We start from the raw sequence: 27,125 nt of genomic DNA, 5'->3' as shown, positions 1-27,125 counted from the left end.
TTTCCTGGTTAATATTCTTGTTGGAAACAACTTTCGGAAGAAAACCAGGCTTAGTATGCAAAACGTCTTGAGAAAGGCCTCAACTGCAGGCCGAAACGCGTTGACAAGTATATGGTGAGCATTACTCCTTTTTATTATTGCCTATTTTTAACAATATCACACTATGTTGTTATTTTTTGTTTACAGGTTTTGAGGAATCCCCAAGTTCTTCCCCTTTTTTCTTTCATATTTTTCTATTTTTATTCTATTTTGTGCATTTTCTAATTTTTTGATACCATTGTGCACTACAATAAGAACTACAGATTTTTGTTTTCTCAGTAATCACGTTTATAATTTTGTGTATACACTAGTCACTTATATTGGACATTTTGGAGATTTTATATTGGACATCCTTATATATATATATATATATATATTTTTTTTTTATATTTTTTATATCTTTATATTTTCCCATTTTGGATATTCTTATTATTTTTGAGACATCACAATAAGGATTACAACTTTTTGAACATCTTTATGGACTTTACTACATTGCTTTTTTTGTGTTTTTTTACGGATTGAATCACCTCACATTAATTTGGACTGTCCACACCTTCATTTAAAGAACACATTTTCTGGATTGTTTTTTGGACTATTATTTGATCATAATTTGTTTTTTGGATCATTATTTGATCATTATTTGTTCTTGTACACAATTGAGGTTTTTATTTGTACATTTGTATATTATTTTCATTTGTACATTTGTGTATCATTATCACATTGCCTTACTATTCGCTACTTTTTAAACTGCTATGTTCATACAGCCACCTTACTAGCAAATCTATCCTATTAGCATATTTGCTGTACAGCTGTACCTTAGCTTGCCCTCCCCGCGACAGACGTAGGGACTTTGTCAGAGAGACCTCGACTATCTCTAGCATACAGAACTTTCACTGCATTATTGTTCTTAATACGCATTATTGTTCTTAATACATATTTTTATTTAATATTTTTAATATATCGAATTATTGTATAGTTTTATGGATCCATATTCTTGCATGTAACTTGTTTTTAACCGGATATGATGTACTAAATTGCACATAACTGTATTAAAATTGTGATATTTTATTTGGAAGACGTATGCTCTGTGTCATCTAATATAACTATATATAGCCAATTTTTTCGATTTCTAATTATCCTGCACCTATATATGCCTTCATAGTACACATTAACATCCACCCCCCAATCCAAAGCGCTAGACGCTTGGAGTCCACGCTTTTAAACAAACTCAATAATATTATAAGTAGGACGGACAAAATCACTGTGGTCCACTATTTCAGGGAACTTATTCAGACTCTAACTTTACTAATTACGTTATACCACATATTTCCACTAAACCTCTGGCCTTGCCTCTTTTGGCGCTCCTATCTTACCACCTATATACACTATAGCACTATTGCGGACTTTTTTTGGGGATCCGCTCTAGACAGGAGCCACAGGTCACTCTATACACAAGCGCTATAAGTACAACAAATTCGCTTAGTATGCAAAACGACCTTATCTGAATGGAACACCAGATAGGGTGGATCACACTGCAAAGCAGATAATTCAGAAACTCTTCTAGCAGAAGAAATAGCAACCAAAAACAGAACTTTCCAAGATAGTAACTTGATATCTATGGAATGTAAAGGTTCAAACGGAACCCCTTGAAGAACTGAAAGAACTAAATTTAGACTCCAAGGAGGAGTCATGGGTCTGTAAACAGGCTTGATTCTGACCAAAGCCTGTACAAAAGCTTGTACATCTGGCACAGCTGCCAGTCGTTTGTGTAATAAGACAGATAAAGCAGAAATCTGTCCTTTTAGAGAACTCGCTGACAACCCTTTATCCAAACCTTCTTGGAGAAAGGAGAGGATCTTAGGAATTTTAATCTTACTCCAGGAGAATCCCTTGGATTCACACCAACAGATATATTTTTTCCATATTTTATGGTAAATCTTTCTAGTCACAGGTTTTCTGGCTTGAACCAGAGTATCTATCACTGAATTTGAAAACCCACGCTTGGATAAAATCAAGCGTTCAATTTCCAAGCAGTCAGCTGCAGAGAGACTAGATTTGGATGTTCGAATGGACCTTGTACTAGAAGATCCTGTCTCAAAGGTAGCTTCCATGGTGGAGCTGATGACATATTCACCAGGTCTGCATACCAAGTCCTGCGCAGCCACGCAGGAGCTATAAGAATCACAGAGGCCTTCTCCTGTTTGATCCTGGCTACGAGCCTGGGAAGGAGAGGGAACGGTGGAAACGCATAAGCTAGGTTGAATGACCAAGGCGCCACTAATGCATCCACTAGAGTAGCCTTGGGATCCCTGGATCTGGACCCGTAGCAAGGAACCTTGAAGTTCTGACGAGATGCCATCAGATCCATGTCTGGAATGCCCCATAATTGAGTCAACTGGGCAAAAACCTCCGGGTGGAGTTCCCACTCCCCCGGATGGAAAGTCTGATGACTCAGATAATCCGCCTCCCAGTTGTCTACTCCTGGTATGTGAATTGCAGATAGATGGCAGGAGTGATCCTCCGCCCATTTGATGATCTTGGATACCTCTCTCATCGCCAAGGAACTCTTTGTTCCTCCCTGATGGTTGATGTAAGCTACAGTCGTCATGTTGTCTGACTGGAATCTTATGAATCCGGCCTTCGCTAGTTGAGGCCAAGCCCGGAGAGCATTGAATATCGCTCTCAGTTCCAGGATGCTTATCGGGAGAAGAGACTCTTCCCGAGACCATAGACCCTGAGCTTTCAGGGAATCCCAGACCGCGCCCCAGCCTAATAGACTGGCGTCGGTCGTGACAATGACCCACTCTGGTCTGCGGAAACTCATTCCCTGAGACAGGTGATCCTGGGTCAACCACCAACGGAGTGAGTCTCTGGTCATCTGGTCTACTTGAATCTTTGGAGACAAGTCTGCATAGTCCCCATTCCACTGATTGAGCATGCACAGTTGTAATGGTCTTAGATGAATTCGAGCGAAAGGAACTACGTCCATTGCTGCAACCATCAATCCTACTACTTCCATGCACTGCGTTATGGAAGGCTGCAGAATAGAGTGAAGAACTTGACAAGCGTTTAGAAGCTTTGACTTTCTGACTTCTGTCAGGAAGATCTTCATTTCTAAAGAATCTATTATTGTTCCTGTTACGGTACCAACAGTGTACCAAGGGTTAACACCAGATGAACAATGTCCTGCATAGGGAATCAGCAATTCACAACCCAGCCAGTTTCAGGTTTAAAACAGAATGTCATTTATTAAAAGGCTATGCCTAGTATTTATGCAGGTCTGACCCCCCCCCCCCAGATGGGGGTTGAAAGACTGTTGTACATTACATGGAGGGAACAAGCCCTTTTACATGATACAATAGAATTATATTACTTAAACACTTCAACCACAAGACACTCTTGGCTCTTCTTATCACTTAGGCGTTTTCTCTCTGAGGGTGATCAAACAATGGAATTCTTATCACTAACTAAATTATGGTTGGAGCCAGCAACTTGTGTTTAAAAAATAGTTTCTTAAAGCTAAACACAGTTAACTCCTTCAGTCCTGACAGAAGGGTCTGTCACATAGCTCCCCCCTTGTGGAACACTCCGGCAGACCCGGCTTGACCCTTTTGCGGGTCAACCTGGGGATGACCGGACTAGGAGGTGGTAGGCATCTCAGTTTGCCGGGACAATCCATCTGTATTCCCGTTATGAGAGAGAATTCCTGTCCATACAAACAAGGGTTCAACTTCCTCAGTGCCCAGACTAGGGATAAACAGTCCTTCAAAATCCCATCAGCTTCCTTACGAGTTTTCTGTACTTGCTCTTTATAGGTATCCACAATCCCTTCATACTGACATAGGGTGCCCTTGAATTGCTGCACCTCACTATGAGCCAGCGTCAGCTTCTCCTCCAGTGTCGCTAAGTTTGTCTTTAAGGTTTCATGTTCCACTCTCAAGCTGGTGTTTTCTGCAGTCTGTCGGTGCAGCCTGTCTAGCAGAGATTCCTGTTCTAAACGTGCTTTTTCCTCTGCACTCCTCTTCTCTCCCGCTAGCACTGTTACATGATTATTTAACGTGACCATTTTATCCTCTACGTGACTCTTCTCCTTCATCAGCGCATTGTAACGGGACTTCCACGTATCAATAGCGGATAGAGATTTACTGAGCTCAGCGTCCTGGGGCTTAGCAGCAGGTGGGTCAGTCTCTGCTGCACGGATCTGGGCACGGGTAGTCACAGGGTTAACATCAGCGGGACCCATAGGAGCGTAGGCAGAAACAAGGGGGGCCAAGTTATTTCCAACGAAGAACATCAGCGGGTAAATCCTTCATGACCCCCACATTCACAGGTCTAGCGCCCACTCCCCAATCCAAATGTACCCTGGCAACAGGTAGGCGGAACACAGTGCCCCCTGCTACCCTCACAGCCACAGTGTCTCCTGTGTGCTGTTTCTCAGACACCAAGTTCTTTTGAAGCAAGGTCATGGTAGCACCAGTATCCCGTAGACCACTGACCTCCTTCCCATTCACTTTAACCAGTTGCCGGTTACTCCGGTGGGCAGCTTGCACAAGGTCTGCCTCATGTAGGATGCCCCAGTATTCTTGCGCCTCTACGTAGCGGGCCGCAGGCTGAGGGTTACGTGTGATTCCGCCGGCAGGTCTTCTCCAGGACTGTGCTTGGTTCGCTGCATTTAGGGGACACTCTGGTCTTTTGTGCCCTAGTTGCTTACATCCAAAGCACCGAATCGGTTGTGAGTAGCCCCGCGAATTGAACCGGGCTCTCTGAGGGTAGTTCGTGGCCAGAGGCCGTGTGGTATAGCGGTGCGCCGGGGGTTGGTAACTGGCAGCTGCTGGGGTGACTGGGGGTCTGTACTCCACTCTAGCAGGGGGCTTAGTGGTAGCAGTGTCCAGTTTGCGGGCATCCGTATACTCATCTGCCAAGCGAGCCGCTTCATGCAGGGTGGAGGGTTTACGGTCCCGAACCCACTCTCGAATTCCTGCGGGTAACTTGTCGAAGCAATGTTCCAACAGGAATAGCTGCAGCACCTCTTCCCCAGATACGGCTTGGCACCCCGCTATCCAGTGAGCTGCTGTGCGGTGCACCTTACATGCCCACTCAAGGTAGGAATCACCAGCTAATTTAACAGTGTCTCTGAACCGCCTCCGGTGTAACCGCATACCTGGAGAGCAGAGCCTCTTTTACAGTATTATAATCCCCGACTTCCTCATCTGGAATGGCCCGAAAAGCCTCACTGGCCCGGCCGTATAATTTTCCGGATAATATCATGACCCAGTCCTCTGCGGGTACCTTGTGTAGTGCACATTGCCTCTCAAAATCCGCAAGGTACCCATCAATCTCTCCTTCTGTTTCCAGGAAGTTTTTAAAAGCTGCAAAATTTACTTTTCTCTTTTCCACTCGGGTCACTGTGACTTGGGCTGCTGCAGCGCCGCTTTGGCGAAGTAGGTTGGCCTCCACAGCTGCTATGACCCGGTCGATAATTTCCGCAGATGGGTTGGGGCCATAATGTGCCAGTCTTATTTTGACAGCCCGGTCAAAACTTGCTTCTTCGGGGGTTCTGTCTGATTTGCTGAGCCCATTGGTTCCTACGGTCCCTGGTACTCTTTCCATCTTTGTCAGTATTGTAATAATCCCCCTCTTCCTGAAGTTACTGGCTTGTGTAGTTGCTCTTCTGGGCGATAAGGTTCATTCCGTCGCTTGCCACCAATTGTTACGGTACCAACAGTGTACCAAGGGTTAACACCAGATGAACAATGTCCTGCATAGGGAATCAGCAATTCACAACCCAGCCAGTTTCAGGTTTAAAACAGAATGTCATTTATTAAAAGGCTATGCCTAGTATTTATGCAGGTCTGACCCCCCCCCCCAGATGGGGGTTGAAAGACTGTTGTACATTACATGGTGGGAACAAGCCCTTTTACATGATACAATAGAATTATATTACTTAAACACTTCAACCACAAGACACTCTTGGCTCTTCTTATCACTTAGGCGTTTTCTCTCTGAGGGTGATCAAACAATGGAATTCTTATCACTAACTAAATTATGGTTGGAGCCAGCAACTTGTGTTTAGAAAATAGTTTCTTAAAGCTAAACACAGTTAACTCCTTCAGTCCTGACAGAAGGGTCTGTCACAGTTCCCAAAAAGGGAACTCTTGTTGATGGAGACAGGGAACTCTTTTCTACGTTCACCTTCCACCCGTGAGATCTGAGAAAGGCTAGAACAATGTCTGTATGAGCCTTTGCCTTGGAAAGAGACGACGCTTGAATTAGAATGTCGTCTAGATAAAGTGCCACTGCAATGCCCCTTGGTCTTAGAACCGCCAGAAGGGACCCTAGCACCTTTGTGAAAATTCTGGGAGCAGTGGCTAACCCGAATGGAAGAGCCACGAACTGATAATGTTTGTCCAGAAAGGCGAACCTTAGGAACTGATGATGATCTTTGTGGATAGGAATATGTAGGTACGCATCCTTTAAATCCACGGTAGTCATATATTGACCCTCCTGGATTGTAGGTAAAATTGTTCGAATGGTTTCCATTTTGAACGATGGAACCTTGAGAAATTTGTTTAGAATTTTTAAATCCAGAATTGGTCTGAAAGTTCCCTCTTTTTTGGGAACTACAAACAGGTTTGAGTAAAACCCCTGACCTTGTTCCACAGTTGGAACTGAGTGTATCACTCCCATCTTTAACAGGTCTTCTACACAATGTAAGAATGCCTGTCTCTTTATTTGGTTTGAAGATAAGTGAGACATGCGGAACCTTCCCCTTGGGGGCAGTTCCTTGAATTCTAGAAGGTATCCCTGAGAGACTATTTCTAGTGCCCAGGGATCCGGAACATCTCTTGCCCAAGCCTGAGCAAAGAGAGAGAGTCTGCCCCCTACTAGATCCAGTCCCGGATCGAGGGCTACCCCTTCATGCTGTCTTGGTAGCAGCAGCAGGCTTCTTGGCCTGTTTACCCTTGTTCCAGCCTTGCATTGGTTTCCAAGCTGGTTTAGCCTGGGAAGTGTTACCCTCTTGTCTAGAGGCTGCAGAGTTAGAAGCCGGTCCGTTCCTGAAATTTCGAAAGGAACGAAAATTGGACTTATTCTTAGCCTTGAAAGGCCTATCCTGTGGGAGGGCATGGCCCTTTCCCCCAGTGATGTCTGAAATAATTTCTTTCAATTCAGGCCCAAAAAGGGTCTTACCTTTGAAAGGAATATTAAGCAATTTTGTCTTGGAAGATACATCCGCCGACCAAGACTTTAGCCAGAGCGCTCTGCGCGCCACAATTGCAAACCCTGAATTTTTCGCCGCTAATCTCGCTAATTGCAAAGCGGCATCTAAAATAAAGGAATTAGCTAACTTAAGTGAGTGAATTCTGTCCATGACTTCCTCATATGGAGTCTCCATATTAAGCGACTTTTCTAGTTCATCGAACCAGAAACACGCCGCCGTAGTGACAGGAATAATGCACGAAATTGGTTGGAGGAGGTAACCTTGCTGAACAAAAATCTTTTTAAGCAAACCCTCCAATTTTTTATCCATAGGATCTTTGAAAGCACAATTGTCCTCAATGGGAATAGTCGTGCGTTTAGCTAGGGTAGAAACTGCCCCCTCAACCTTAGGGACTGTTTGCCATGTGTCCTTCCTTGGGTCGACCATGTGGAACAATTTCTTAAATATAGGAGGTGTGACAAAGGGTATGCCTGGTTTCTCCCACTCCTTATTCACTATATCCGCCACCCTTTTAGGGATCGGAAAGGCATCAGGGTGCACCGGGACCTCTAAGAATTTGTCCATCTTGCACAATTTTTCTGGAATGACCAAAGAGTCACAATCATCCAGAGTAGATAGCACCTCCTTAAGTAATGCGCGGAGATGCTCTAACTTAAATTTAAACGTCACAACATCAGGTTCTGCCTGTTGAGAAATTCTTCCTGAATCTGAAAGTTCTCCCTCCGACAAACCCTCCCTCACTGCCACCTCTGACTGGTGTGAGGGTATGACAGATAAACTATCGTCAGCGCCTTCTTGCTCCACTGTATTTAAAACTGAGCAATCACGCTTTCTCTGAAATGCTGGCATTTTGGATAAAATATTAGCTATGGAATTAGCCATTACTGCCGTTAATTGTTGCATAGTAACAAGCATTGGCGCGCTAGATGTACTAGGGGTCGCCTGCGCGGGCATAACTGGTGTTGACACAGAAGGAGAGGATGATGAACTATCCCCTTGACACAGAAGTAGAGGATGATGAACTATCCCCACTACCTTCATTTGAGGAATCATCTTGGGCAACCTTATTAAATGTGACAGTACTGTCCTTACTTTGTCTGGACGCTATGGCACAATTATCACATACATTTGAAGGGGGGACCACCTTGGCCTCCATACATACAGAACATGTTCTATCTGAAGGTACAGACATGTTAGACAGGCTTAAACAGGCTAATAATGCAAAAAAAAACGTTTTAAAACAAAACCGTTACTGTCTCTTTAAATGTTAAACAGAGCACACTTTATTTCTGAATGTGTGAAAAACTATGAAGGAAATATCCAATCTTTACCAAATTTTCACCACAGTGTCTTAATGCTGTAAAAGTATTGCACCCCAATTTTCAAGCTTTTAACCCCTTAAATGAGGAAACCGGAGCCGTTTCATCAAATAACAATTTTTAACCCCACTGTCCTTAGGAGTTATACAATACCAAATTAAGCCTTCCAGGAACGTTTTCAATGATCACCAGACCCTCTCACATGCAGCTGCATGCACTGCATCCAAAAGAAACTGCGCAATTATGGCGCGAAAATGAGGCTCTGCCTACTATAGTGAAAGGAAAGGTGTCTAAACAACTGCCTAGCGCCTAAAAACGTTCCCCCACAATAAAAGTTTTATAAATCGATTTAGCCCACAAGAGTGTCAACCAGTGTATAGCCCATAATAAGCCTTCATTCTGTTAAGAGTCTAAGAAAATGGCTTACCGATCCCCAAGAGGGAAAATGACAGTCTTCTAGCATTACACAGTCTTGTTAGAAAATGGACTAGTCATACCTTGAGCAGAAAAGTCTGCTAACTGTTCCCCCCAACTGAAGTTCTCTGGGCTCAACAGTCCTGCGTGGGAACAGCAATTGATTTTAGTTACTGCTGCTAAAATCATACTCCTCTTTTAAACAGAACTCTTTTTACATTAATAAAAAATAATTGATTGATATCTTCTCTATTCTATTTTCTTTAATTTATGTACCCAAAAAAGTAATTTTTGTTTAATAAAATTTTAATTTTGTCATTCTTTATAGATGGATGCTGCTGCAGTGCAATTGCAATGCAATTCATTTTTTTGTTAACTTTTTTTTAATAAAGAAAAAATTGAAAGGGAATCATTTTGCATTGTAAGCTGGCACTGCAATGCAAGTCAGTTTGTTTTCTTTATCATTGCTGCAACATTAAAAAATCATTAATGCATTTTGGTGATTCAAAATATCCAAAATAATATGATGCTTAAATGTGCAACTGCAATCTGTGTCAGGTGTGCAATGCCCTATTAAGCTATCCATGTGCATTGTGCATTCACAAAATAGCAGCCCTGGCATGAATTAATTTTACAAAAATAGAAAAATTTCACCAAACACCTTACTTATAAATAAAAAATTTGACTTTATTGTATATAAAATTTTAGAATTATAGTGAGTGGGATAAACCCCTGAATAAAGACTAACGCGTTTCGGCTTGGAGAGCCGTACTCATAGTCCTTAAGATTGTGAATAACAACCTGACTTAAAAACCAACTGTTGCAAATTCATTGGCTAAACATGTAATCAACATTTAAAGGTACAGGGGTACGTACATAATGAATAGGTGTACATTTGTCTTTTTGTTAACAACATAATCGATTTGTGAAAAATTTCTTCTATACATATTAGTCTTGCACACCTTACAATTCAATTGAATATAATAACAAGTGTAAATACTGTACAAAACTGGTTGACACGCAACATTATAAAGTATATACAAATACATGAATATTACACCTTTTTTTTCAAAATATAAATTCATGATTCTAACATAATGATTACTTCAAACAAATCAAAGGTTAAACCATAAGCTCATAAGATAGATGCTATTATTTGAATGAAAAAACTTTTATTTCATGTAATTAGCAAGAGTCCATGAGCTAGTGACGTATGGGATATACATTCCTACCAGGAGGGGCAAAGATTCCCAAACCTTAAAATGCCTATAAATACACCACTCACCACACCCACAATTCAGTTTTACAAACTTTGCCTCCCATGGAGGTGGTGAAGTAAGTTTGTGCTAGATTCTACGTTGATATGAGCTTCGCAGCAGGCTGAAGCTCGGTTTTCCTCTCAGAGTGCAGTGAATGTCAGAGGGATGTGAGAAAGTATTGCCTATTTGAATACAATGGTCTTCCTCTAGGGGATCTATTTCATAGGTTCTCTGTTATCGGTCGTAGAGATTTCTTCTCCTACCTCCCTTTTCAGATTGACGATATACTCTTATATACCATTACCTCTACTGATTCTCGTTTCAGTACTGGTTTGGCTATCTACTTTATGTAGATGAGTGTCTTAGGGTAAGTAAGTCTTATTTCTATTTATGACACTCAAAGCTATGGTTGGGCACTTTATATGTAAGGTAATAAATATATGTGTTTAAACTTATATTTGCCATGATTCAGGATAATCAGTATTCCTTCATTCAGACTGTCAGTTTCATTTTTTGGGAAAATGCATATAAATTTCTTTTTTCTTACCTTAAATTTTCAATTTTCAATTGACTTTTTTTCAAAAAATTGCGGGCTTTTAGGCTCGCGGGTGCAGAAAATGCTTCTATTTATTGCGTCATTTTTGGCGTGAGACTTTTTTGGTGCAAAAATTTCGTCATTTCCGGCGTCATAGTTGGCGCCGGAAGTTTTTACGTAATTGCGTCATTTTTGACGTATGTGTATTGCGGACGTTTTTTTGGCACCAAAAAATATGGGCGTCATTCTGGGCGCCAAAATGTGTGGGCGTTATACTTGGCGCCAAAAATATGGGCGTCATTCCTGGCGCCAGTTTTTTTCACACTATTTCAGTCTCACTATTCAGTTGCTTCTGGTTTTCTAGAAGCTTGTTTCATTTTGCATTTTTTCCCATTCCTGAAACTGCCATTTAAGGAATTTGATCATTTTGCTTTATATGTTGTTTTTTCTTTTACATATTGCAAGATGTCACTTGACCCTGGATCAGAATCTACTTCTGGAAAGACGCTGCCTGATGTCGGTTCTACCAAAGCTAAGTGCATTTATTGTAAACTTTTGGAAACTGTTCCTCCGGCTGTTGTTTGTGATACTTGTCATGATAAGCTTTCAAACGCAGATAGTATTTCCATTAGTAATAATCCATTACCTGTTGTTGTTCCTTCAACATCTAATGTTCAGGATGTTCCTGTTAATGTTAAAGAATTTGTTTCTAAATCTATTTGGAAGGCTCTGTCTGTTATTCCTCCTTCTGCTAAACGAGGTCTTTTAAAACTTCACATATTTCATATGAATTTTTAAATGACCTCCATCATTCTGACTTATCTATTTCTGATGTGGATCTATCTGATTCAGAAGATTCTACTTCAGATATTGACACTGATAAATCTTCATATTTATTTAAGATGGAGTTTATTCGTTCTTTACTTAAGGAAGTGTTGATTGCTTTAGATATGGAGGAGTCTAGTCCTCTTGATATTAAAACTACTAAGCATTTAAATGCAGTTTTTAAACCTCCTGTGGATATTCCAGAAGTTTTTCCAGTTCCTGATGCTATTTCAGAAGTAATTTCTAGGGAATGGAATAGTCTGGGTACTTCTTTTACTCCTTCTCCAAGGTTTAAGAAATTGTACCCTTTGCCATCTGACAGATTAGAGTTTTGGGATAAAATCCCCAAAGTTGATGGGGCTATTTCTACTCTTGCTAAATGTACTACTATTCCTACGGCAGATAGTACTTTGTTTAAAGATCCTTTAGATAGGAAGCCTGAATCCTTTCTAAGGAAGGCTTATTTATGTTCAGGTAGTCTTCTTAGACCTGCAATTTTTTGGCTGATGTTGCTGCAGCTTCAACTTTCTGGTTGGAGGCTTTAGTGCAACAAGTGTCAGACCATAATGTTTATAGCATTATTAAACTCCTTCAACATGCTAATAACTTTATGTGTGATGCCATTTTTTGATATCATTAGAATTGATGTCAGGTACATGTCTTTAGCTATTTTAGCTAGAAGAGCTTTATGGCTTAAGTCTTGGAATGCAGATATGACTTCTAAGTCAACATTGCTTTCTCTTTCTTTCCAAGGTAATAAATTGTTTGGTTCTCAGTTAGACTCAATAATTTCAACTGTTACTGGGGGGAAGGGAGCCTTTTTACCTCAGGATAAAAAATCTAAAGGTAAATATAGGGCTGCTAATCGTTTTCGTTCCTTTCGTCAGAATAAGGAACAAAAGCCTGACCCTTCCTCTAAAGGAACAGTTTCCGTTTGGAAACCTTCTCCAGTCTGGAATAAATCCAAGCCTTTTAGAAAGTCAAAACCAGCTCCCAAATCCGCATGAAGGTGCGGCCCTCATTCCAGCTCAGCTGGTAGGGGGCAGGTTACGATTTTTCAAAGATGTTTGGATCAATTCGATTCAAAGTCTTTGGATTCAGAACATTTTTTCACAAGGGTACAGAATAGGTTTCAAGGTAAGACCGCCTGTGAGAAGATTTTTTCTTTCACGCATTCCAGTAAACCCAGTGAAGGCTCAAGCGTTTCTGAAATGCGTTTCAGATCTGGAGTCAGCTGGGGTAATTATGCCAGTTCCAGTTCTGGAATGGGGCCTGGGGTTTTATTCAAATCTGTTCATTGTTCCAAAGAAAGAGAATTCTTTCAGACCGGTTCTGGATCTAAAAATATTAAATCGTTATGTAAGGATACCAACATTCAAAATGGTGACTATAAGGACTGTTCTGCCTTTTGTTCAGCAAGGGCATTTTATGTCCACAATAGACTTACAGGATGCATATCTTCATATTCCAATTCATCCGGATCACTATCAGTTCCTGAGATTCTCTTTTCTAGACAAGCATTACCAGTTTGTTGCTCTTCCTTTTGGTCTAGCTACAGCCCCAAGGATCTTTTCAAAGGTTCTCGGTGCCCTTCTCTCTGTAATCAGGGAACAGGGTATTGCAGTATTTCCTTATTTGGATGATATCTTGGTACTTGCTCAGTATTTACATTCTGCAGAATCTCACATGAATCAACTTGTGCTGTTTTTTCAAAGACATGGTTGGAGGATCAATTTACCAAAGAGTTCCTTGATTCCTCAGACAAGGGTAACCTTTTTAGGTTTCCAAATAGATTCAGTGTCCATGACTTTGTCTCTTACAGAAAAGAGACATCTGAAATTGGTTTCAGCTTGTCGAAACCTTCAGTCTCAATCATTCCCTTCGGTAGCTTTATGCATGGAAATTTTAGGTCTCATGACTGCTGCATCAGACGCAATCCCTTTTGCTCGTTTTCCCATGAGACCTCTCCAGCTTTGTATGCTGAATCAATGGTGCAGGGATTATACAAAGATATCACAATTAATATCCTTAAATCCCAATGTTCGTTCTTCACTGACTTGGTGGTTGGATCACCATCGTTTAGTTCAAGGGGCCTCTTTTGTTCGTCCAACCTGGACTGTGATCTCAACAGATGCGAGTCTTTTAGGTTGGGGAGGTGTATGGGGATCTCTGACAGCGCAGGGGGTTTGGGAATCTCAGGAGGCGAGATTACCAATCAATATTTTGGAACTCCGTGCGATTTTCAGAGCTCTTCAGTTCTGGCCTCTTCTGAAGAGAGAATCATTCATTTGTTTTCAGACAGACAATGTCACAACTGTGGCATATGCCAATAATCAAGGGAGGACTCACAGTCCTCAGGCTATGAAAGAAGTATCTCGGATACTTGTATGGGCGGAATCCAGCTCCTGTCTAATTTCTGCGGTTCACATCCCAGGTATAGACAATTGGGAAGCGGATTATCTCAGTCGCCAGACGTTACATCCGGGCGAATGGTCTCTTCACCCAGAGGTATTTCTTCCGATTGTACAAATTTGGGGACTTCCAGAAATAGATCTGATGGCCTCTCATCTAAACAAGAAACTTCCCAGGTATCTGTCCAGATCCAGGGATCTTCAGGCGGAAGCGGTGGATGCGTTGTCACTTCCTTGGAATTATCAACCTGCTTATATCTTTCCGCCTCTAGTTCTTCTTCCGAGAGTGATTTCCAAAATCCTAATGGAGCGTTCGTTTGTACTGCTGGTGGCTCCAGCATGGCTGCACAGGTTTTGGTATGCGAATCTCATTCGGATGGCAAGTTGCCAACCTTGGACACTTCCGTTAAGGCCAGATCTTCTATCTCAAGGCCCATTTTTCCATCAGGATCTCAAATCATTAAATTTGAAGGTATGGAGATTGAACGCTTAATTCTTTATCATAGAGGTTTCTCTGATTCAGTGATTAATACTATATTACAGGCTCGTAAATCTGTGTCTAGGAAGATCTATTACCGAGTCTGGAAGACTTACATTTCTTGGTGTTCTTCACATAAATTCTCTTGGCATTCATTTAGAATTCCTAGAATTTTACAATTTCTTCAAGATGGTTTGGATAAGGGTTTGTCTGCAAGTTCCTTGAAAGGACAAATCTCTGCTCTTTCGGTTCTTTTTCACAGAAAGATTGCTAATCATCCTGATATTCATTGTTTTGTACAGGCTTTGGTTCCAATCAAGCCTGTCATTAAGTCAATTTCTCCTCCTTGGAGTCTCAATTTGGTTCTGAGGGCTTTACAGGCTCCTCCGTTTGAACCTATGTATTCTCTGGATATTAAATTACTTTCCTGGAAATTTTTGTTCCTTTTGGCCATCTCTTCTGCTAGAAGAGTTTCTGAATTATCTGCTCTTTCTTGTGAATCTCCTTTTCTGATTTTTCATAGGATAAGGCAGTGTTGCGGACTTCATTTAAATTTTTACCTAAAATTGTGAATTCTAACAACATTAGTAGAGAAATTGTTGTCCCTTCATTGTGTCCTAATCCTAAAAATTCTCTGGAGAGATCTTTACATTCTTTGGATGTAGTTAGAGCTTTGAAATATTATGTTGAAGCAACTAAAGATTTCAGGAAGACTTCTAGTCTATTTGTTATCTTTTCTGGTTCTAGGAAAGGTCAGAAGGCTTCTGCCATTTCTTTGGCGTCTTGGTTAAAGTCTTTGATTTATCATGCTTATGTGGAGTCGGGTAAATCCCCGCCTCAAAGGATTACGGCTCATTCTACTAGGTCAGTTTCTACTTCCTGGGCTTTTAGGAATGAAGCTTCTGTTGATCAGATTTGCACAGCAGCAACTTGGTCTTCTTTGCATACTTTTACTAAATTCTACCATTTTTTTTTTTTTATATATATTTTTTTATTGAGGGAATAACAATAACAGACAAGAATCAGTTTGCTCAGACAAACATATGGCACATAGTATATGACAAGATAGGTTTCATGAACATAAACAGATGTTAAATAACAAATTTGGGTATAGATCTCTTATTATGACAGTCATAGAAGACTCGTAGATTGGGATATACATAAAATGGCACAGCAAACCTCAAAGCACCCCCTTTTCCCCCCCATGGTAGCCGAGGCTGCTTTTGGACCTCATTAAGATGAATGTACTACTCAGAGGGCTTTTAGTTAGTACAGGCCTGAATGAGGCCTACACTTTATATCCTCCTTCCTATAGCCGCTGGGACCATGGGTAGGTCCAGAAAACTAACAATAAAATTGAAGGAGATGGAAGAAGAAAATAAAAATTAACAATATATATGCGAGTACCTTACACTACTTCAGGGAAATAAGCTACAGGGACTGGATCATAATTAAACTTGAACCTTAATAGGTGCCAGCGTATAACTATTCGCATTAAAACAGCTACCAGGAGGTCAATAAGAATGTGAGTCTAAAAGCTGTAGGTTCAAAAGACTTATAATCAGGTGAGAAATATACAATCCCTAAACCCATTGCAACGCGCCAGTAGTGTTATCACATGCATTAGGTACATAAGTGAGAAAACTCTTATACTAAAATGAGAGTGAAAAAGTATCTAGAAGTATTGAACACAGAGTAATAAACATAGTAAATTCCCGAAGAGCCATTTTTACAATCAAACCGGGACACACTCAAACAAGGCTCCACGGGCAGGGCAGAGACTACACAACTCTGCCAAATGGGAATGTGGAGGATAAGGTGTTTATCCCTTACCACATACTTGGAAGAGGGAGGAATAAGGAGGGAGAGGGGGGATAGGGTGGGGGAGGGAAGGGAGAGGGAGAGAGAGGAAGAGGGCGAAAGAGGGAGAGAGAGGGGAGGAAGAGGAAAAAAGGGGGGGAAGAGGGAAAAGGAGGGGGAAGAGGGAAAAAGGGGGGGGGAGAGGGAAAGGGGGGAGAGAGAGGGAAGGGGAGAGGGAGGGGAAGAGGGAGGGGGAGAGGGAGGGAGAGGGGTGGAGAAGAGGGATAGAGGGGGGACGGATTTAAAGCAGATAATTAACAAGTGATCCCTAATATAAGCCCCAAGGGTACTGGGAACAGTAGGTATCTATTCGGATATCAAGAGCAGCTAATGTGATTCTGTATACATGTTTTCCCAGTTATAGTCTCAAACAACATTTCCAAAACATTTACTCACATTTTTGTATTACATTAGCTAAATAGCTGCTTCTAAATAGCACGGACATAGAGTAACCCCTTAAGAGCTATAAAAGTCAGGGCTTAGTATATAATGGCACTTTAAGGGATCTACATAAAAAGACATATACACTTAGATTTTTGGAGGAGCAGATAACTAGCGTAGATAAATATTCAAATATGCTCGGTAAATAATTAGCAATGAACTAGCTTAAGCACATGTTGTACATACATATCGGCTTTTACAGCCTTCATACAGTATTATCTTGGATAGGTTGGATAATGATACAAACGTACTAATAGGCAAGATCATGCAAATCATGTTGGTTGCAACACAGCGTTATAGCCCTAGGCCCAAGGCTCAACCTATCCCTTGTCTAAGTCTCTTATATGTAGGAGAATAACAATGATGCAGGTCATGCATGTAGGGCTCTCTTATACTATTTCAAACTGTCAGATGGAAAAGGGCATCCCTGAGAGTGAAAAACAGATCCTTTGCTTAAGTCAGTGAATGTTGTCCACAGCGGTAGCCAAAGCTGTGTTAAGGTAGGCATATCTGAAAGGACCGGGTAATTGGATGTATTGGGTCCCAGGGTAGTATCCTCAAACTAACCCACTGCTATTCGCCAGCTTTGGATTCCCATCCGAACAGCTGGGAGAGCGGGTGCGACCAGGGGAAGCTGATCGACATGTAATGCAGATGGGTCGGGAAGGTAAGTCCCCGCATCCAGCCAGATGATCTCCCCTCTGTGTAGGGACCGGGCAGCATTAGCATTAGGGGAGAAGTGTTGCAGCAGCAACAGATCGGGCTGAGCTTGCAGATACTCCCCAGTTACCATCTCCATTCTCGAACTACCTCCGTCATCCCAAGCATCAGCAGCAACTCCCCGGGTGAGGGCCAAGGGGAGCAGGGAAGGCTCACAGGCATCCGGCTGCACACAAACCACTCCCTGGGCCCCAGAAAACTCCATCTCTGGTGCATTGTAACTGGAGTCATTCTCACAGGTAGTACCCTCACAGATAATGGGAGCCACAGGAGGCCCATCCTCCTTCGAGTCCGGGTGTCTGCTAATCAATATTAGCCGATCCAGTCTGCAAAGCAGATTGCGGTGATGTTCCTCAAAAAGGGCCAATATAGCCACGCGAGTGACCTCCATGTTTACACCGCCTCGTGGTTAGGCCTCACCTTATGGAATTGACAAAGAGCTGGGAGAGCACTCCTTAAACTTGCTCTGTCTTGTGTAGCAGAGTCTCAGTTAGGGGTACAGCACATCCCCAGAATTTGTGAGCTCAAAGGGCAAAAATGACCCCAAAAAATATAAGGTGAAGACAGGAGCTATTGTCATGTGCGGCTAGTCTCCTTGGTGGTTAGCTCCGCCAAATTCTACCATTTTGATGTTTTTTTCTTCCTCAGAAGCAATTTTTGGTAGAAAAGTACTTCAGGCAGCTGTTTCAGTTTGATTCTTCTGCTTATAATTTCAGTTTTTTTCATTATGAGATTAAAACTTTTTGATTTGGGTTGTGGATTCATTTTTCTGCGGAATTGGCTGTCTTTACTTTTATCCCTCCCTCTCTAGTGAAAGTTCCACATCTTGGGTATCTGCTATCCCATACGTCACTAGCTCAAACATGTAAGAACTTACCTGATAAATTCATTTCTTTCATATTAGCAAGAGTCTGAGGCCCACCCTTTTTGTGGTGGTTATGATTTTTTTGTATAAAGCACAATTATTCCAATTCCTTATTTTTGATGCTTTCGCTCCTTTCTTATCACCCCACTTCTTGGCTATTCGTTAAACTGAATTGCGGGTGTGGTGAGGGGTGCATTTATAGGCATTTTAAGGTTTGGGAAACTTTGCCCCTCCTGGAAGGAATGTATATCCCATATGTCACTAGCTCATGGACTCTTGCTAATATGAAAGAAATGAATTTATCAGGTAAGTTCTTACATAAATTATGTTTTTTGATTAATATAAGAGTATATATACATATATTTATCCAATGCGCTTGACACTATTCTTGGATTAGTAAAACATACTTTTCATTATAAGACCCATATCTATCTAGATAAATACTATGAGTGACTTTATAGAGTCTTAAAGGGAAAGAGATTTGGATGGATAATCTATGAACATAGAAAAATTCATGACCAGTAATTAATAAAATCGTATTCAGAGTTCAGGCCCAGTGGTCTTTTTGTCTGGAGCCTGAATATCCAATACATTTCTTGTCTTGAGAGGATTTTATATCGGTCACCTCCTCATTTTTGAGGTTGCATTTTCTCAATAATCATCCACCTAAGAGAATGGCAATTTTTATCATGTTTTTGTACAAAATGGACCACTAGCGGTGTGGTACTCGTACCCACTCGAATAGTGGACAATTGCTCACGTATCCTTGAGCAGACATCCCTAGTGGTTAAACCTATGTATTGAAGGTCACAGGTCGAGCACCAAAGCAGGTAAATACAATACATAGACCTGCAATTAAGGCAAGAGGAGATCTCAAAGGTCTCACCTGTTACTGTCGAAGAAAAGGTAGTCCCCACTTGGACATGTTCACATGCCTTACATTGCGAGTAGCCACACTTGTATGTACCTTTATGTCTCAGCCAGGAGGATGCGGATGCCGTTGCAGAGCTTGATTTCTTTAATTGAGAGGGGGAGATTAAATTACCTATGGATTTATTCCTCCTATAGGAAAATCTACACCCCTTTCTTGCTGTCTCTGCAAGGGTATCATCTGCCACCAGTAGACGAAAATGATTACGAATTACGCAATTTTCTCTGTATTGGGCCGAATAATCCATTACAAAAGTTAACCTGTTTTCTGAATTTTTGCAAGGAATCTTTTTATCTTCCAAAAGGCATTCTCTAGGGATAAGATTAACCTCATTCCTAGCACTCTTTATAACTCTTTTCTTGTAGCCTTGTTCTTGCAGACGTATCTCCAGTTCATTTGCATGCTTGTCATAATTTTGTCACAGAGTGCAATTCCTTTTAAGCCATACAAATTGGCCTTTAGCCACAGAATGTGGCATATGACTTGGGTGACAGCTCCTTGCATGCAGGAGACTATTACCAGATATAGGCTTTCTATAGACCTCTGAGGTGACCCTACCTGAGGGCCACCCTCTGAGTTCCAAATCTAGGAAATGCACTACATCTCGGTTGTATTCAAAAGTGAAACGTAAGTTTACATTATTAAGCTCAAGGTAATCCAAAAAGTTTGTCACTAGATCTCCATCACCCTGCCATATAAAGAGCAGGTCATCAATATAACGGAGATATAGTTTAATGGCTGGCCTATAGGGGTTTCTACCCGCATAGATGTGGGACCGCTCCCACCAACCCATAAAAAAGTTGGCGTATGTGGGAGCGAATTTCGCTCCCATAGCGGTCCCACATCTCTGCAGGTAGAATTCGCCCTCAAATTGAAAGTAGTTATGGGACAAGAGGAACTGTGTGACCTCAAGTATAAATTTTATTAGTGGCTCACTGTGTGCGGTCTCATTTTCCAAAAAATATGTTATTGCCTTTAGGCCCCATTCATGTGGTATTGAGGAATATAATGAGGCCACATCCACAGAGAGCCATCCAAAATCATGTGACCATTGTATTTTTTCAACAAGGCTTAAGACATGTTTAGAATCCCTCGTGTAGCTGGGAAGAGACCTAACTAATGGTTGTAAAACCCCATCCAGCCACTCCAAGAGGTGTTCCAACATAGACCCTATTACATTAACTATGGGTCTTCCTTGAACATTAGCTAAGGACTTGTGCACCTTTGGTAGATGATGGAATAGAGGAATCACTGGATGCTCTACATATAAATACTGAGCGGTTTTAACATCAATGAGACCATCATCTACTGCTTCATCCAAAAGGTGCACAAGTTCTTGTTGGAATTCATTAGTTGGATCATAGCTTAAGTGTTCATAGTTAGCCTCATCATCCAGTTGCCTCAAGGCTTCTGCAATGTAGTAACTCTTATTCAGGAGGACTACAGAGCCGCCCTTGTCCGCCCGTTTAATGACCACATCTGTATTTTGTTCCAGTGACTTAAGAGCCATTCTTTCTTCCTTAGTTAAGTTTTTCCTCGGATTTGTCTGGGATAAAGATATACGTCTTAGATCTGCCTCCACTCTTTTGTAGAATGTTTCTATTATACTACCTCTGCTCTGGATGGGGTAGAAGGTAGAGGGATTCTTGTATCTTTTAATCATTGTAGGGTTAATTCCATCAATATTTTGTAAACCCTCCCTCTCCAACTCCCCCAGAGCAATCAGATCACATGTTTCTAAAAAAATCTAAATCATCATGTGTATTTTCCAACAAAGGATCATCTGGGGGTGTCACCCGGTCTTGGCTATTGTTAGCAAAATATTTACACAAAGTGATATTGCGAATAAATCTATTAAGATCTAGCATAGTTTTAAACAAATTGAAATTTACTGTCGGTACAAAGCCAAGACCAAGTGACAACACCTTCTCCTCATGTGATGATAAAACATAATTAGACAGGTTTAAGATGGTATGTATTTGGATGGGGCACGTGTCTGTCACAACGGATATCTCCTTTGCTGGGGTAGTTGTGTACTCGTGCCCCCTCCTTCCCGTGGATGTTGACCCATCTTAAAAACCTGTTCTAATTGTACAAATTCTTCATCCCTGCTTGTTGCACTACTACCTCTTTGCTGGATAGATGGAGGTATATAATCAGATGTGGGCTGATATCTCCTCTGTTGATATTGCCGCCCTCTATTCTGCACTGTGTGTTGTGGTACTCTTCCTCTATTAGGTCCAAATCTATTGCCCCTTCTAGTCTGTGGATAATTATATCCCCCTGTTCTATTATAATTTGTGTTCATAGTTACCACTTCTTGGGGGAAGTTATCCTCATTTTCAGACTGTGTGCTGTCTCCACCTGAGTCAGCTTCACTGTCAGAAAAAGTCACGTTCTTATTACCCCTGCCTCTTTGTCTCCGTCCTCTATTCCGTCTACCGCCTCTAGAGGTGTTTTGATATCTCCTATACTGAAATCTCTGGCTTTTGCTCCATATATAGACTTTGTTATTATCATAGTCAGATTTGTCCCTAATAAACTTGGTGTGTTTAATATTAACTATCTCAGTCTTAATCTCTAACATGGTCTGTTGTAACACTCTGTCAAAGTTAGGGTATTCTATCTCATTGCAAAAGCCATTCAGGAGTACTTGAACATCATTGATTTCAGCTCTTATTGTAATCAACAAATTAGACTTAAAGGTAATCAAAAGATTCATCAATTTTAGGGAACAGTCACTTAACACAGTGTTCCATATATCAATAAATTCTTGATCTTCCATCTCAAATGTAGGGTATTTGTTCATTCTGAGACCCCTAGGTATAAATTTTAGGGCTAGATATTTCTCTAGAGTCCAGATATCCCACTTTAGTTTTTTCTCTTTAATTAACAAACGCTCCATATCATCAAACCGCATTGGCAAAACAAAATTATTGCGGTCTTGAGAAAACACTTCTTCAATATCTCTATTATCCACATCTCTCTCTTCCACTTTTTTAAGGGAAAAAAAGGAAATCACTGTGGATTCCTCTTCTATTTGCTGCATTGTAATAAAAACCTCTATGGGGCGAGTGACTTGCCACTTGTCACTCAAATAAATTCAGAAAGAAAAGGGGGGGGGGAGTCCCAACAAGGTTATGATTCTGTGTACATATCCTGCTTCAAAAATTACCACCAGATGACACAATGTTTTGCTTAAACTGCCTTTAGGAAAGAATTTAAACACAATACCAAAAGGGACCAACTTTTTTATATAGTATATACTTAGAAAGAAAATTGTTTTTAAGAATTAATAAAATAGCTAAGCTAATATAAGTCAATTCAAACGTGAATTTTGTTTAAAATTGCATGCTCTATTGCTCTTGATTGATTCAGTTTCAGAACCCAAAATAAATAAATTAAGAAAAAAGTTTTTTTTACTTGATGAAGTCTCTCCCAGTCCATTTCTGTTTTTGTGACTGTGTTTGTTGTCTTTACAAATCTCCCCTGACCACCCCTATTCTATGTTGTCTGTCTATTTTTTCCTCCCTCCCACCACCTTATGTCAGACAACATCTGTTGTTCCAGAATGCAGCCTGTTTCTTCTACAACAGCAAGGTCATCCACATCCTGCAGCCTGTTTCTTCTTCTACAACAGCAAGGTCATCCACATCCTGCAGCCTGTTTCTTCTTCTACAACAGCAGTCATCCTCCAAGTGCACTGCAACTCTGCAAGCCTGTGTCTTCTACAACAGAAAGGTCAGCCATTCTGCCAGTGTCTTCTACAACAGCAAGGTCAGTCCTCCAGAGCCATTATATTCTACAACTGCAAGGTCAGTCTTCTCCAGTGAAAGCCAGTGTTGCCTCAGTCTGAAATAAACATGATGAGCAAGCCTATTGTTGTCTTCTTTATATTCAATACTTAATTTCAAGTGTAAGCCTGTGGTCTCTTCACAATCAAGGTGACTGCATAATCATTAAGCCAATTGTTAACTTCTTTATATTTAAGGGCAGCAATCCGGAGTGTGTTCTCTTCAATCAAGGTGATTGCATCATCAAGCCCATTGTTTTCTTCTTTATATTCAAGTGCAGCAAGCCTGAGTGTGTTCTCTTTAATCAAGGTGATTGCATCATCAAGCGAGCCCATTGATTTCTTCTTTATATTCAAGTGCAGCAAGCCTGAGTGTGTTCTCTTCAATCAAGGTAATTGCATCATCAAGCCCATTGTTGTCTTCTTTATATTCAAGCGCAGCAAGCCTGTGTTGTGTTTTCTCTTCAATCAAAGCAACCGCTTCATCAAGCACATTGTTGTCTTCTTTATATTCAAGTGTAAGCCTGTGTTCTCTTGTCCATTCTCAATCAAGGTGAATGCATCATCAAGCCCATTGTTTTCTTCAAGTGCAGCAAGCTTGAGTGAGTTCTCTTCAATCAAGGTGATTGCATCCTCAAGCCCATTGTTGTCTTCTTTATATTCAAGCACAGTAAACCTGGGTTCTCTCTTTAATCAAAGCGACCGCTTCATCAAGCACATTGTCGTCTTCTTTATATTATTCAATTAATTTCAAGTGCAAGCCTGTTGTCTCTTGTTTTAATTGCTGCAGAGTGCAGAAGATCATCCTCATTATTGATCCCTAAAAAATTGGGATTAGAAAATATTTAGGAAGCTTTTTTAAGACTGTTTCCGCTGCGTCATCTCTGCAACTTGAAGAAGCTATACTAGCATCATCAGATCTAAGCTAACAGTTATCGATCAGCATCATCAATCAAGGCCAGTCAATTGTTCTCTGTCTTTCAAGTGCAAGCCTGTGGTCTCTTGTCTATCAATGTGCCACGGTTGGCAGTGCCACCCTACTGATACTATCAGGCAGTGTGTGTGGTAGTATAATCTCCTCATTTTCAGTGGCAGCTTGCAGTGTGCGTGGTAGACTCTGGGATTTTAATTTTAATTCTCATTTTTTGTGCCTGCTGTTATTTTGTGTGGTGCGCTTTACATAAAATTCAAGATGAGTTCTGAAGAGCTGTCAGTGTCCAACAATACCGATGCTAAAGAATTATTGGTGCCAAAGAAAAATTCAACATCAGTTGTTTGGGAATATTTTGGATTCAGAAAAGATGTGAAACAGAACCAAGTAATCTGCAAGACTTGTGGAACGAGTGTTACAATAAAACGAAGTAACACATCAAACCTGTTCCAGCACCTTAAACAGCGGCATAAGGAAATCTTTGAACTATGTATGGCAAAAAAAAAAAAAACTGATAGAGAAAAGACAACACAAACAAGCTGTGAAGCTAAAGTTGAGCAGCAGCAATCAATCATAAAGGCATTTGCAAACACAGTGACATCACTATATGCGAAGACCTCTAAAAGGCATAGAGAAATAACCAACGCTATTGCATATTATATATGCGGTTTCTGCATACACGGTTAGTAAAGAAGGCATCAAAAGAATGATACACACACTCAACAAGAGATACCAACTGCCATCTTGTAATTATGTCTGGAGAAAACCAAGTCACTCTATCATATGTGAAACCAGTTCTGCATCTTTTAAAAACAAAGATACTGGCTCTGAGTCTGGAGGAAGATAATTCTGTCCTTAACGAGACAATGAAATCCAAAAATCTTGAATATATGAAGAATACATTTAAATAGAATTTATGAAGATACTCAAGATCTGCTAGATATGGCATCATTCCTTGATCCACGATTCAAGACAACCAACATAAATGCGGATAAAATTTCAAGCATCAAGGCCAGGGAGATGTCATATGGACATTGTGTCGGATCAGCAAGTTATGCATGCAATCAGCAGTCCCCCATGCAAAGTAATAGATGAATGTAGAAGTAAGAAACTATTCCATAAATGTCATAACCTGGGCAGCCAGGTTCAAACTTCCAATGTTTTGAATATTGTAGTCTCTCTTTTAAATTTGAAAAATGTACTCTTACTCTTACTGTACTATGCTGCATTGCCGCTGCTATTAGTTGATGTATAGATGTTAAAAACAGGTTTCAGGTATTTATTGGTAGCAACAGTCTCAAAAAATTAATGGTAAAAAATTGGAAAAGCAGAATAGTACCAGATATAGCACAATGGCTACACATTTTTAATCAAATTCTTGAGCTAGAGGAGTACTCCTACTTGACTAACAAGAACATAGATTCATATGCCCAAATGAAAGTGATATGGGAGGACTATGTGAACTCCAGATCCCAGATTCCACAGAAAGAAGTTTCTCACGCAGTTTCACGACGAAATTAATCACTTAGACATTGTTGTTTCTCACACAAATATATTTTTCATTTTACTGTATGTTTGTTTGTTTGTTTAAAGCTTTAAATACTAACTGGCAGCATTATTCTTTGTCAACAGTCAGTATACCTTGAACTTGATATCATCAATGTGATTTTTCCTCTAACGAAATGTAACATGCACTGTCTGTACAAACCTTACTAATTTATCAATAAAGCTGTTTTAAAAAACAAAAAAAAACAAAACAGGTTTCAGGATTTACCTTGTCAGTGCCACATCCCTCATGTTTTCATGGATAGTCACTCAGCTAAATGACTAACACACATGAAGCAGTGTACATTGACTACCAAAATTACTAGACTTAGAAACACAAATCATCAGTCAAATCAATCAATCAGTCAGACAAAAATCAAGTCAGCAGTTTTCAGGTTTCTCCATGCATAGTTACACTGCTTCATTTGTTACTCATACCACAGCTAGATTGAAAACATGGACAATGTAGTAATAACTGGCCAACTATTTTCCTTTCAATTAGCTTTGTGTGTCTTGAGTTCACTTGTTTGTATTATGTACTCTAACTATAACTGTTCTTAGTGTTATCTTTATGTACTACAGAATAGATGTGTGATGTATATGACAAGCAGTGCAGGATGTCAGGATTGACCTTGTCAGTGCACATCCATGTTTTCCTGGATAGTCACTCAGCTAAATGACACATGAAGCAGTGTGCATTGACTACCTAAATTACTAGACATAGAAACACAAATGAATCAGTCAGACAAAAGTCTTGTCAGCAGTTTTCAGGTTTCTCCATGCATAGCTATACTGCTTCATTTGTTACTCATACTACTGCTTCATTTGTTACTCATACCACAGCTAGACTGACTGTCCATTAGAAAACACTGATATGGACAATGTGGTAAGAACTGGCCAGCTAATTTCCTTTCAATTAGCTTTGTGTGTCTTGAGTTCAGTAACTTCACTTGTAACTATATATTACTATAACTGTTCTAGTGTTATGTTCTACAGAATAGCTGTGTGTAATGACTGTAATGTTTAACATAGGTCTATTTTATAAATAGTTTGTTGTGTAGCTGTAGCATTCAAACACCAAATTATATGAGACTTAACACTTGGTAATAAGAAATACAGCAATTTAGTGCAATGGAAATAACCCAGGTAAAGAGTATATATATATATATATATATATATATATATATATATATATATATATATATATATATATATATATATATATATATATATATATATATATATATATATATATATATATATATATTAGCAAACAAAATAAGAACTTAGTAAATGAGGAACACTAAAGGTTGCAATTCCAATGAGAGTAGTGATCCAAAGTAAGTAACAAGCAAGCATGGATTAGTAAGTTGCAGCTGTTAAAGGCAAGTCTATATACAAGTAATTAGCACAGTTAGTATACTTGCTTATCCAGTGGTATTTGGATGATGAATACTTGCTTCCCCTGAGATGATGTAGCTAGACTCCGGTAAGTAGAGCAGGTAGGTTCTGGCAGAAGGAAAGCAAACTTCAGATGAGC

This window comes from Bombina bombina, chromosome 4 (genome assembly GCF_027579735.1).
Source record: "Bombina bombina isolate aBomBom1 chromosome 4, aBomBom1.pri, whole genome shotgun sequence".
Classification (NCBI taxonomy): Eukaryota; Metazoa; Chordata; class Amphibia; order Anura; family Bombinatoridae; genus Bombina; species Bombina bombina.
Note: the sequence above shows the minus strand (reverse complement) of the source record.